Source organism: Dendropsophus ebraccatus, chromosome 2 (assembly GCF_027789765.1).
Source record: "Dendropsophus ebraccatus isolate aDenEbr1 chromosome 2, aDenEbr1.pat, whole genome shotgun sequence".
Lineage (NCBI taxonomy): Eukaryota > Metazoa > Chordata > Amphibia > Anura > Hylidae > Dendropsophus > Dendropsophus ebraccatus.
This window is the reverse complement of record NC_091455.1, coordinates 88,144,200-88,157,121: the sequence shown is the minus strand read 5'-3', so window position 1 is coordinate 88,157,121 and position 12,922 is coordinate 88,144,200. Positions and strand designations below refer to the sequence as shown.

General features: G+C 40.4%; 1 long non-coding RNA gene across 1 annotated transcript in view; it reads left to right on the top strand.

Moving 5' to 3' along the window:
• LOC138784554 (uncharacterized) overlaps positions 1–9,573 on the top strand; it is a 36,189-nt gene extending 26,616 nt beyond the window's left edge. Inside the window, exon 3 of the long non-coding RNA XR_011361876.1 lies at positions 9,520–9,573. This is a non-coding gene — a long non-coding RNA (uncharacterized lncRNA). The remainder of the gene's footprint in view (positions 1–9,519) is intronic.
• Positions 9,574–12,922: the final 3,349 nt, after the last annotated feature.

Here is a 12,922-nt window from a genome sequence, read left to right as displayed (position 1 = left end):
TCCAGTGAATAATATTCCCAATGTAGGTGATTCGCCTGTAGGTATCCCCTCCATGTAGACATCCCACATACAGACAGTTCTCCTGGCAGTCGTTCCCCTAGTAAATATTATCCTTCAAGTATGTAATTCCCCTTTATGTAGCTGTCCCCATGTAGGCATCTGTAATCTCACCAGTAATCTCCCCAGCGCTAAACAGCATGCAGTTCCCTGTAGGTAATCCCTATTAGTTAGGCACCTCAAGTACTTCACATCCCCATGTTAGGCATCTCCCTTGGCCTTATAGTTGTTGCTAGTTTTTGAATATTCCAACTTTTAGGTGTTTTTAAAAACATTGGAGGAGATTAATCAAACATGGTGTAAAGTGAAACTGGCTCAGTTGCCCCTAGCAACCAATCAGATTCCACCTTTCATTTTCCAAAGAGTCTGTGAGGAATGAAAGCTGGAATGTGATTGGTTGCTAGGGGCAACTGAGCCAGTTTTACCTTACACCATGTTTGATAAATCTCCCTAATTGACCGTATTTTCCAGCATATAAGACGACTAGGCGTATAAGACGACCCCCAACTTTTCCAGTTAAAATATATAATTTGGGATATACTCTCCATATAAGACTACACCTCTTAGAACGCACACCAAATAAAAATTAATAAAAAATATCAGACAACAGCGAGATCTGTGAGGCAGAGAAGGAGGTACTGTGATACTGGTAGCATACAAGCGTGGGCCAGATGGGTTAAAGAGTTGTGTTTTTCTGGGCACAGCCCTACTCTACCATATCTCGTTTTTCCTGCAGCTTGCTCTGCCCTTCCTACAGTCACTGCATACAGCGGGGATGTGGCCGCAGAGTCTCCAGTCCGGTTTCAAAGTTTTTCAACACCCGCCCTATAAAGTGACCCCTCACTTTTGAGAAGATTTTCCGGGGTTAAAAAGTAGTCTTATACAAAGGAAAATACTGTAATTGAATTTATTACAGTGAGATACCAGACAAGATTTAAATCATTTTTTTGTAATTTTTTTAAATAATTTTTGTGTAAATCAATAAGGAAATAAATTGATTTACAATAAATCAAGAATGTAATATAAGAAAATGTCGAAAAATAGCAGATTGAGAGTATTCTTAACTGTCAAAGTGGATAACAGAAGAAGTTAAGAAAAAAATCCAGAGCCTAAAAGAACCTGTTTTAAAATGTTTTGGGAAAAATACCATGTGCACTTCTTTCTTGTCTCTTCATAGGCATTTTGTATTAGTGAGACTTGTATAAATATAAATTATGAATTTCTCGATATAATATGTATCAATATTCTGCAGTGAAATTAAAGAAGAAGCATAGATGTTTTGCAGACTCTTCAGCTAGTTTAACATTTTCCAGAGCCACTTGACACTAGACAATAGTGTAGCTAAGTGTGACAGTGTGAATATGGCTTTTCTTTTTATTGTTATGCTATTATATAGCTATTCTACTTGAAAAGTGTAAATGAAGACCCTTGTACATCATGTTTGGGACATGTATTCAATCATACTTTTTTCTAATCAAAAGGAGACAGGAAAATAAGAAGAATAAGAAAAATTACGGACGTCCAATAAAAATGTCTATCATTTTGACGGTGTGTGAATACAGCTAACATTTATATTTTAACATGCATAGTCTATTCTTTAATTTACAGGGTATATATACCTTACAATGGCTTATATCCAGAGATGAACGAACCTCAAGCATGCTTTGGTTTGCCCAAACCTGAGTGTGCAGCATTTGATTACCGGTGGCTGAAGAAGTTGGATGCTGCCCTAGGGAGTCCTGTAAAACATAGACTACCTGAGCAGTTAATTGAACAGTTTGCCCCCCCAGGAGGTTAAGTGAGAATGAATGGCATACCCACTTAACCCCTTGGGTGCCAGGCTAAACAGTCTGACCCCCAGGGGGTTACATAAAGATGCATAGCATCCTCACGTAACCCCTTGGGGACCACTCTGTGCTTTATTGGGTGGGGATGGTTTCACACGTACAGGATTTGCAGCAGATTGCATGCTGCGAGTTCCACAGTGAAATCCTCTGCAATCCTGTGTCCTGTCATTTCCCTCTCACTTAACCCACCACTGGAAGGCTAATACCTTACTTGCCCGCAATCGTCTTCCTCTCAGGCTCCCTGATGTCCCGCTCAGTCAATCAGTGGGTGCGGCAGGCAGTGCACTGATTGGCTGAGCAGAATACCAGGGAGTTGGAAGCCACAAAAGCAAGGAGTAGCTATGTCACTATGCAGGGATCATACTGTGTTAGGGTTTAATATGTGTGTGCTGGCGCCCACCAAAATTTATGATAAAAAAATAATTAATTGAAGTGTTACAATAACTTTAAGTAATACTATTATTTTTTTATTTGTAAAGCATCCTTAATTCCAAGTGCTATACAGGTGATAGGGGGTGACAAACAGAACATTTCAAAATCAAAACATGTTACATGAATAAGGTAAAAGGCAGACTGGTACATGGGGATGGAGGACCCTGCCCCAAGGGCTTACTATCTATAAGCAATTAGCCATTCTGCCAGATCTGCGGGAGGCATGACAGTGCCACATACTTACCTGTCCTTCTCCACCACAGCTGCCAGTTTCCAGGCCACCCACTCTGCGCCAATATCAGTATTTTGAACACTTCCACTGACAAGCTGTTCAGATAGGAAATGGCCAGTCGACAAAGTCGACTATGCTGGTCATGCTGACTAGCCATTTCCTGTGGGAATGGCATCGTAACAGATGCTGTTAATCAATTGATAGCGGCGCAGAGCGAGCGTCCCAGGAACAGACAGCTACGGTGCGTGTGTGTGTGTGGGGGGAGGGAATCAAATTTTGCTATTGGGCCCAGTCATTTCTAGTTATGCCCCTGTCTACTTTTTTAATCCATTCTTAGTTATGGTTTTTAAAACTGTATTACAATAGTGAGAGAAAGCACCAAAAACAGATGTTCTTTAAAGTGTTTGCCTTATGAAACATGAAGGCATATGCTTGGTGATGAAAGAAACACGAGTTTTCATAGTCTGTGTCTGAGCTGTGCATTATTATCATTGAGTAGAGTAATGCCTGATCAAATCGCCTTACTGAATGTCCAGTCCTTCTTTTGTTTTCCAAGGAGAGTAACAGGAGCTAGTACTTATAAGACACAACTATCAGCAAGCTAGGAATTTCAGTACGGGATAGGATATGCAATATAATCTCTCCGGATGGACCACCCTTGGGCAAACAGATTACAGTCAATTGCAGCTATGTTGGTGGCACAGCTAACTTTTCAGAAGTTTCAGATGTGAATCAGTATAGGTCTCTTTCAAGCTGTCTTTTTCACAGCTATGCCCTTTCCTTTGAGTCAAATCATTAAGGGATTTGGTTTCTTAAAATATCTGAATGCACTGACACGCTACTGGTAGTAATAAAATCTAGATGTTCTAGACTTTGACAAAAATACAAGTCTAAGCAAACATAAAATAGCAATAATTTAAAAATGTAATTTACTTTACAATGTTAGTTCTTCAAATCATATACAGATTGAAGGGCTGCTGTATACACCTGTCCACCTCCTTATTAATTCAAATATCTTATTAGTCAATCTTCTGCTGGTAACTCAACACACAATCATGAAGATATGGTCCTGAGGTTTCATTGTATTAAAAAAAAAAACAATGGAGAGGAAATGTGATCTCAGTGACCTGGACCATGGAATGATTGCTGGTGCCAGGCAGGGTGGTATCAACATAACAGAAGTGACCAATCTACTCTGATTTTCACAAACAGAAGTCTCAACAGTTCACAGAGAATAGTTAATCAAAAACAGAAAAAAAATCATTCAGTGAGTGGGCCATTTAATTTACAAGGAGACAGCAAAAAAAGCCACTGCCAATTCTAGATAAAACTGACAACTAAACTATGCATTAGGGTGCCTTCACACCTACCGTATCGCAGCAGAAAATCCGCTGCAGATCCGCAGCAGATCCGCAGCAGATTTAACAAAATGAATGAACACAGCATCAAATCCGCACTTACAAATCTGCAGCGGATCCGCATCGGATTTGACAGTGCGTATTTAATGCTGTGTTCATTCACTTAGTTAAATCTGCTGCGGATCTGCTGCGGATTCGCAGCGGATTTTCTGCTGCGATACGGTAGGTGTGAAGGCACCCTTACAGTGATTGTTGTCTGTAGACAGATTTTTTTTTTTTAAATATATATTTAGGCTAGGGGAACATTAAACATGAATAAGAAGCCATACTCACCTACGCTGATCCCATCCCAATCTGATGCCTCTTGGTCCCTGCTTTTCACCCCTGCTTCCAGCTTCCTATAAGGTGTCATCCCCTTCTTAGTTATTCACTGATGTGGGACACCATTGCAGCCAGTGATTGGCTCAGTGGGAGGTTCTGTGGTGACAATGTATCACAAGGAGCAGGAAGCAGCGTTGAAGAAAGGGAGACGGGAAGCATCAGAATAATAGTTGAAGGGACCTCCTGACGAAGTCACCTCCTGACAAACGTGCGTTGGGGTGTCTCTGTGGGTAAGGGAGCTGCACGGCTCTGTGGCATGTGGTCTGCACTTTCAGTGTTATGTTACTTTGAGGGATTAATTTATTGTTTATCAGTGGCACTTTGCACTTTCTCGCTCTGTATTTAAATCATTAGTATTTTAAAGGGGTACTCCAGCAGCGGGGGGGGGGGCTATTTTATGATCTGGCCAGGAAGGAGGTGGCTGAGAGAAAAGACGTCCACTCACCGCCGGGGATCCAGCGGCGGGCTTCCTGGTGTCTGACGCGGGCTCGAGACGTGACTTCTCAAGTTCGCTCAGCCTGTCAGTGACAGAGGGGGGATTCATTTCAGAGTACCCCTTTAAGCACGCTTTGCCTCCGTTATTTTTTAGTATTGCATGATGCACAAGGCACTTTGAAATATGTGAAATTCGCTGGTCAAAGCATGCACTCTATTTATTCTCCATACATGTTACATGCATGATCCGTGCAGTCTCCCCTTCCCTGTGTTGTGTTGTTTGCTTTTTGCCGTCCTCCTTTTATAAAATCTTTTTTTGATATATGTATTCAAATTATGTTTTTAAATTTGCTTTAAATTCAGTTTGTTAATATTTTGAGATACTTTTCTTTAGGGAAACTTGTTGGAGGGTTTGTTAATAGTTGAAGGGAGCCCAGGTAGGTGAGTATGACTTTATTTAATGTGATCTCGGAAATGGGAATTCTATGTCCAACTGGATCACTGCAGCAATCAGTTTGTTTCAGGTGGTTTTTCAGATTTTATGGGGTTGTTTTTTAACATCTAGGTTTACCTCTTTTCTTTATTAATGTAATATACACCCACATACAGTAAGTTAACAGCACCAATAAACTGTCAGTACTCAAATATATTTCTCTTTTATTGATCACTGCAAATTGTTATTAAAGAAAGTACAGTGGGAAATCAGTACATAATACAATAGATCAGAGTAACCAATAAGAACATTAGTATACAAAGTGGGGGGATATATTAAGACCAGTGTCTCATATGTAGGCATGCTGGGTTCACACATTTACATAAATCCAAGTACATTACATCTGCACTGTCAATGAAATCTATACCAGCTCCAATGTAGTGTAGAAATGTACAATTTATTGCATGGAGACATAGTTTGTGATAAATAAGGCATGTGCTCATGTCAAGCCCCCTTCTCGTACAGCTGTACCACTTTTATCGCCCTCATGGCATGCACAGCTACCAATATAGTGCAGGTGCAACAGAATAAAGAAAAGTCACAAATTAGCTTACCTTCAAATTGCTATTGTAGTTATATATGCATACTCCCTGCAATTATAGATGAGCGAAGTCAATCTGGCGAACCCTCTATATACAAGTTATACCTATTTACTGGGATCAGTGAAGTGAGCATGCGCCTTACATAATCAGTGCTTGCACTCCACTCCCACTGTGTTCTAAAAATACATTTTCATTAGTGACTTTAGTGTGCGGCTTACATAACCATTGGTCGCTCGTCACTCTGTGTTCTAAAAATCTGTGAAAGTGTCACATTACGTCACTCATTTACCAATATCCACTGCTGTTCTGGGAGAAAGTAAATGTCCATTGAAAGTCCACTGCTGTCCATAGTGAAAATTGGATAACTGACAGGCTAATTGACCTTTTTTTAAATTGTGATTTTCCAATTTTTGACACAAATTTGTCCTTCTGTAATAGTCCTAGTAATGTAGCTACTATGGTTTGGCTGTTCTATTGAAATTCGTTAAGATTTGATTCACAAATATTAACATAGTTGACCCAAAATTCACAAACCTCGCGAAACAAATTTCCGTCTCTACCTACAATGTTTGCTTCTCACAATGTACACTTTCAATTACATGTACTTGCACCCAAAATCAAATTGCCTTAATGTACTGACCTTTCAGTGTAACACTCATAGGCACAGCCTAATAGAAATTGTAACCATAGCAGGGATGCCCAGTGTCCCTCCTCCAGTGCCCTGTGTCCCTCAGTATCCCCCTGACATCATCCTCTCCAGCAGCCACAGCCTGTACAGCTCTGGGAGTCAGGTCGTGACATCACCATTTTATCCAGGAAGTAAAGCCTTGATGCAGCAGTAAGTGCAGGGGGAAATGCACTTTATAAGCATTTCCCGTATTAAGTGCATATTGGGGATTTGTATAACTTTTGGCAGGCAATACAATACTTTAATAAAAAATCTCACCGGACTTCTCCTTTAATACTAATGAATAGAGATGAGTAGTGATGAGCGAATAGTGAGATATTCGAATATTTGATATTCGTACGAATATCCCGCAAATATTCGAATATTCGATCGAATATTCGATCCCATTAAAGTCTATGGGAACAAGTATTCGACTAGTGAAAAACATCTATTTGACCATTTGGAGGGTGAAACCAGAAGCTGGGGGATTTGAACGCTTATCAAATATTTATCGAAGTTTTGGTACGAATATCGAATATTCGAATATCTCACTTTTCGCTCATCACTAGAGATGAGTAAACTGAACTTCCCAAACTTCCCAAAAATGTTATCATTAAAAAGTAAAAATTGTCCCACAAAAATTAAGCCCTCATATGTCCGCTGAAAAAAGAAAGTTACGAAATGTGATGATAAAAAACATTACCCTGGGCATTAATGGGTAAACTACTATACATCCAACATAGCAGATTAAAGGGGTAATATTAGATGCCAAAATTACCCATTTTTATGCTCCTGGCCTCCTTTCACTACCTGCTTTGGGTGGAGGGAAGTTTGCTTAGTCATTGACTGCTCTGGGCAGCAGCACTGTGCCCCTCTGCTCTGCACTCTGCTATTCTGTGTTCAGCTCTGCTATACCCAGTCTCAACCTGAAAGCTCCAGGGGGCTGGGAGCTGTAATTGTGAAGACAGATTACTGCAGGTGTCCAGGCAGTGAGGGAGTGAGTCCCCAGCCCGTAACACAGAGAAGCTAATAAGGTAAATAAAGTCAATTGCAAAATTTCTTACGTTTTAATGACCTACTGTTTTAGATATAGTTGTTGTGATGAGAATACTCCTTTAACTTTTCAGCAGAGATCTACAGTACCTTCAATTCTCTTTTGTCACACTTGTTTGGGTCATGTAAAGATGCCAAAGGTCCGCTAAAGCAGTGCTTCTCAAACTTTTTCTACTGGAGCCTCACCCAACAGACCAAGGCAATGACTGGGCCTCACCAGATTTACCAAGAGAATGCCGGGCCTCACTATCTGTGGTGAAAGTCCATTTAAAAGCTGAAAATAATGCTAGGCCTAGCTTTCACCCATCTTCCAAGCTCTAGATACTAATAAAGAAAGTACGAAATAAATTAAGAATGTTGTTAAAATGGAGATTTTTGCAAACAGCAAAAGAACTAAACAGATCATAGTTACTTTGTGAAAACTGGCCCCCCACTACTGGGCCTCACCAACAACTAGGGGGCGCCTCATTGGTGAGGCCCGCCTCACAGTTTGAGAAGCACTGCGCTAAAGTGTCCTTTTCTCTTTGACCATAATCTCTAGTTTAAAGGAGAAGTCCTGTGAAAATTTTTATTTAAGTATTGTATTGTCCCCCAAAAGTTATACAAATTACCAATTTACACTTATTATGGGAAATGCTTATAAAGTGCTTTTTTACCTGCCCTTACTACTGCATCAAGGCTTCACTTCCTGGATAAAATGGTGATGTCACGACCCGACTCCCAGAGTTGTGCGGGCTGTGGCTGCTGGAGAAGATGATGGCAGAGGGATGCTCTGTGTCCCTCCAGTGCCCTGTGTCCCTCAGTGTCCCTCTGCCATCATCCTCTCCAGCAGCCACAGCCCGCACAGCTCTGGGAGTCGGGTCGTGACATCACCATGTTATTCAGGAAGTGAAATCTTGATGCAGTAGTAAGTGCAGGGAAAAAAACACTTTATAAGCATTTCCTGTAATGAGTGTATATTGGTAATTTGTATAACTTTTGGGGGGCAATACAATACGTATATAAAAAATTTTGCCAGACTTCTCCTTTAGGACAGTTTTACGCTATGTTTACGTCGTCTTATTTTGGCTGTTTGACAGTCAGCTTCTAGGATGATTGTCAATTTGTGGGCAAATAACTACCATTATTTTGTAATGATGGCTGTGATTATACAAATAACGGTCATTATTACAAAATAGGGGACGTTATTTCACCTCAAAATGAGGCCTCATGCAGTGTGTGTGTGAACTTTGAAAAAGAAAAAAAACTTGAAATTCTTTATTTTATACCACTTTATATCTTCAGCTTCTATGTAAACCCATGTATTTCCATGGTAACTGACTACAAACAAATGTTATGTAACCCTACAGTCATACTCCAAGCCATAGTTTCTAGCAAATATTATTATGTCATGAAAAAGTAGAGCACAGACAGAATAAAATATGGCTAAAAGATCAAACTACACACTATGCGTCTGTAGTCTGGTTCTATGGAGATGCTTTAAGCCTGAATAAAAGTTGTAGAAACAAAGTTGTAGGAACCTTCAAATCGAGAATACAGTATTTGCAAAACTATCTTATTAAAAGATCCACACTATCAATAGAAGAAAAAGAAACCTATACATAGTACCTCGATTATTTGCTTGCCAAAGACTTGATAAGGTTGTAATACAAATGAAGTGGCTGGGTGAGAAAGAATGTTGAGGAAGAAATTCAGTATTATGGAATTGGCTTGGACCTTTGTGTGGTGTTCCTTCTTCATCAATATCATCATCATCAATGTATAAAAAAAGTTCCACTATAAAGTTGGGTAAAGCAGTCATTTTGTATAAGCAGCATGCACTGCACACTCAGTAAACGTGCTCTGACAGAGGCCCTGTAAGGACATGAAACACATCAGTATGTTGTGGTAACCCTCCATCTGTAAATTTTGACAGAAATATAATATTTTGCATCGTGTCATTCTTTGAAGTGGCTTTGCTTTTTGAGCCAAGGATACTAAAAGCATTCAATTGTTTTCACAAGTGTTTGTTTTGCTTCTAAGAGTCCTTGAAACTGAAGGCTGCGTTGGTCCTCTATTCTTCAGGATGGAGAGGGTACGATTTTAAATTTATTGTTTAAGTTTTAATATTCAAGATAACATTGTGATTATTTGAGCCTTTCTAACATGTGTGACCTTATTCCTGAACAGTTTCTTTTTTTAATTTCATTCATTCATTTATTTATTTATTTACTATGCTCTATTCAAACAATGGGAGGTGTCATTGCAATGTCAAGAACAGGGATGGGGTCTACTACGATTTAACATACTGTACTGTAGATTGATTGCAGACAGACAAGGCTAGATTGGAAGCAAAGGTTTAATTTCCAGGTTGATTTGCGGATGTACTTCCAAATATATTCAATTTTCTAAAATGGAAACCACCAAGCACTGTGACAAACCTCCTACAGAGAGGAGGGACAAAAAAATGTAAAAAAAACACAAGCACCACATAAAACCCACATGGTGGAGGTGACAAGAAAAAGGAAGGAGTACTTAAATGCCATGTCTCTATTAAGATAGGTAAATAGCAAAGCAAGTTGGTATTTCCCAGATGACGTAAAGGGAATCTGTCAGTACCTGGACCCTAGCTGAGGTGCTGACAGTGTGCATTAAGTGGCAATTCACTAGTTAGCTTATTAACTTTGCCTAATGTGCTGCACAATATAATTTCTCCTTCTGTAAGAATCAAAGAGGAGTCGTGGTGTATTGCTCATGCCGCACCACTCACCACTCCTTCCTTCTACATTTCCATTAATATTCTGTGCTCCCCGGCCTCCTGCATGCTTGCGCTATCGTCTGTGTCCACACAGCAGCACATGTGCAGACCTGGAAGATGGTGGGACCATGCAAAAGTCCAGGGAGCACAGAATATTCATAGAGAAGAGGGAGAAGGAAGAAGTGGTGAGGCATGCCAGAATGCCATAAGTTACATCACTACCCCTCTTTGACTCTTACAGTAGAAGAAATTATAATGTGCAGCATCACCTAAATTGACACATTAGGCAAAGATAACATGCCAACTAGTATACTGGCACTTAATGCACACTGTCAGCACCTCAGGCATGTGCGGGTGCTGATAGAATTCTTTTAAAGCTAATAAAAAAGAGGTTTTCTGAAAATTGTTTATGTTATCATGAATTGATGCTTTAGCTCTTTCATCTACATTTACTTTTTAGAAACATTTTTGTAGGGTCCGGTTGTCTCTACACAAGTGGTACACAGAATCTTGCCTTGGTATCAAAATACCCAAGCATAACGGAAAAAACAATACTGATGTTGGGGTCCAAAAAATGATTTGTAACTTCAGTTACCTTAACCTAAAAGTTCTAAAGTCACGCACAGGACCAAAAAATGGTTCCTTCCAAATTACAGTATGATATACAGCAATGAAAGTCAGTACTTTTAGTAGAATGTCCCCTATAACACTGCAAAAATGCAAGAATGATTTCACGAACTTGAGCCCTCCATCTGATCTATAAGGGTCCAACCTTGCAGCTTTCAAGGCTTAAAGGGACACTGTCACCCCCTTTTTGCGTTTTGACTTCTCTACACAGGTGTAATGGGTAAATTTAGCAGTTTTCATACCTTATATATCATACATCATGGTGCTTGTTCAAGTACAATGTGATTTTTTATCATCTGCGGATTGTGCCCACAGCACCACTGCTGGCCCCGCCCGTCCGTGATATCATAGGCACATAGGTCCCGCCGCCTCGAGGCACTGTGGGCAGGGCTAAGTGGCGCTGTTGCCATGAAGCCCCACCTACTTAGCAAAATCTGCAGTTGATAAAAAAATTATTTTTTACTTGAACAAGCACCATGACGTATGATATAAAATAAGGTAGGGATGGTCCGAACCTGGTTCGTACGGGGTTCGTACGAACCCGAACCCTCCGCAATGATTACCGCTGTCTGCCCGCTCCGTGCAGCGGGCGGATCCAGCGGGAGGAACGCCTGGAAAACTGGGATATAGCCATAGCCATAGGCTGTATCCCAGTTTTCCAGGCTTTCCTCCCGCTGTATCCACTGGCTGCACGGAGTGGGCAGACAGCGGGAATCCGATGCCGAGCGTTCGGGTTCAGCCGAACCCGAACCTTGGCGGGTTTGGACCATCCCTAAAATAAGGTATGAGAACTGCTAAATTTACCTTTTACACCTGTGTAGAGAAGTCAGAATGCAAAAAGTGGGTCACAGTGTCACTTCAAAGGATCTGCAGTTAAAGTCTTACTGTCGGATAACACAATCAGCAAAAAACAACAACAACAGGTGTGGGATAGATGCATTAAATTCACAAAAATATTTGAAAAAATTACAGTACCTATTTTAAAACAGCAGCTTTTATTTAAGGGGAACCATTCATGAGGATTTACGGCTCCGAGTTACAATAATGATTATACAAAGCATGCTGCAGCAATAACTACCATATAAATTTCGCATTTGGCATTGTCTCGACTCCCCAAAAATGTAGTTTTATTCCTCCCATTGCTGTATGCAAATCATCAGCAAGTAGTTATATGGGCGGCATCTCTCCCTAAACTAGCCACACTTCCAGACCAGTAGTAATTCCCCTGCGTGCTGTAACCCTGCCTCTGAATGATGTAGTAGGCTCCTGGACTATGAATCACACCCAGAGAGGCGGGGTTACAGTGCAGAGTGAAGTGATTATAGCCCAGCAGCTGTGACTAGTTGAGGGAGTGACGCCACCCATATGACTAGTTGTTGCTAGATAGCATACAGTACAGAGTGGAATAAAACTACCTTTTCAGGGAGATGGAGGCAATGCCAAATCAGCATTTTTTATACGGTAGGAAATGATGAAGCATTCTTTATATAATCATTATTGTAACTGAAAACCCTAAATCCTCATGAGTGGTTACCTCACCTCTTAAAAGCCACCTCTCCTCACCTCTCACCTCTTGCCTTTAAAGCCAAGTATACAACCATATTGCCTATTGCGCATTTATTGCATTACTATCTCTATGGCTATGCTCAAAATTTCAAAATGGCATCCGTTTTTATTTGATGGCCATCTTTTAACAATATATAATGGCTATATTTTAGTACAATGGCCATTATTATACAAGCAATGGTGTGAACATAGCTTATAGGTGTGCTTCCCTGTTCTAAACATGGAAAGTGTGTTAAATCCCCATTTGTAAGAGCCAAAAAGGCATTTCAGTGCATCTTTTTAGCTATTTGAGTCACAGTAACTGTTCTGTGAGATTTGACCAGACAGGCTAACATTTACTTCCCAACTAGCCTTGAGCACACATGACCCTGTAGTTGATTCACGAGTTGTCCTTGGTTCGTCATTGAAGTAATAAGAATTTGCCCAGATCCTTACTCATGCCTACTTCCGACACATCAACTTCCACAACCAACTGTTTACTTGATGTCTAATATA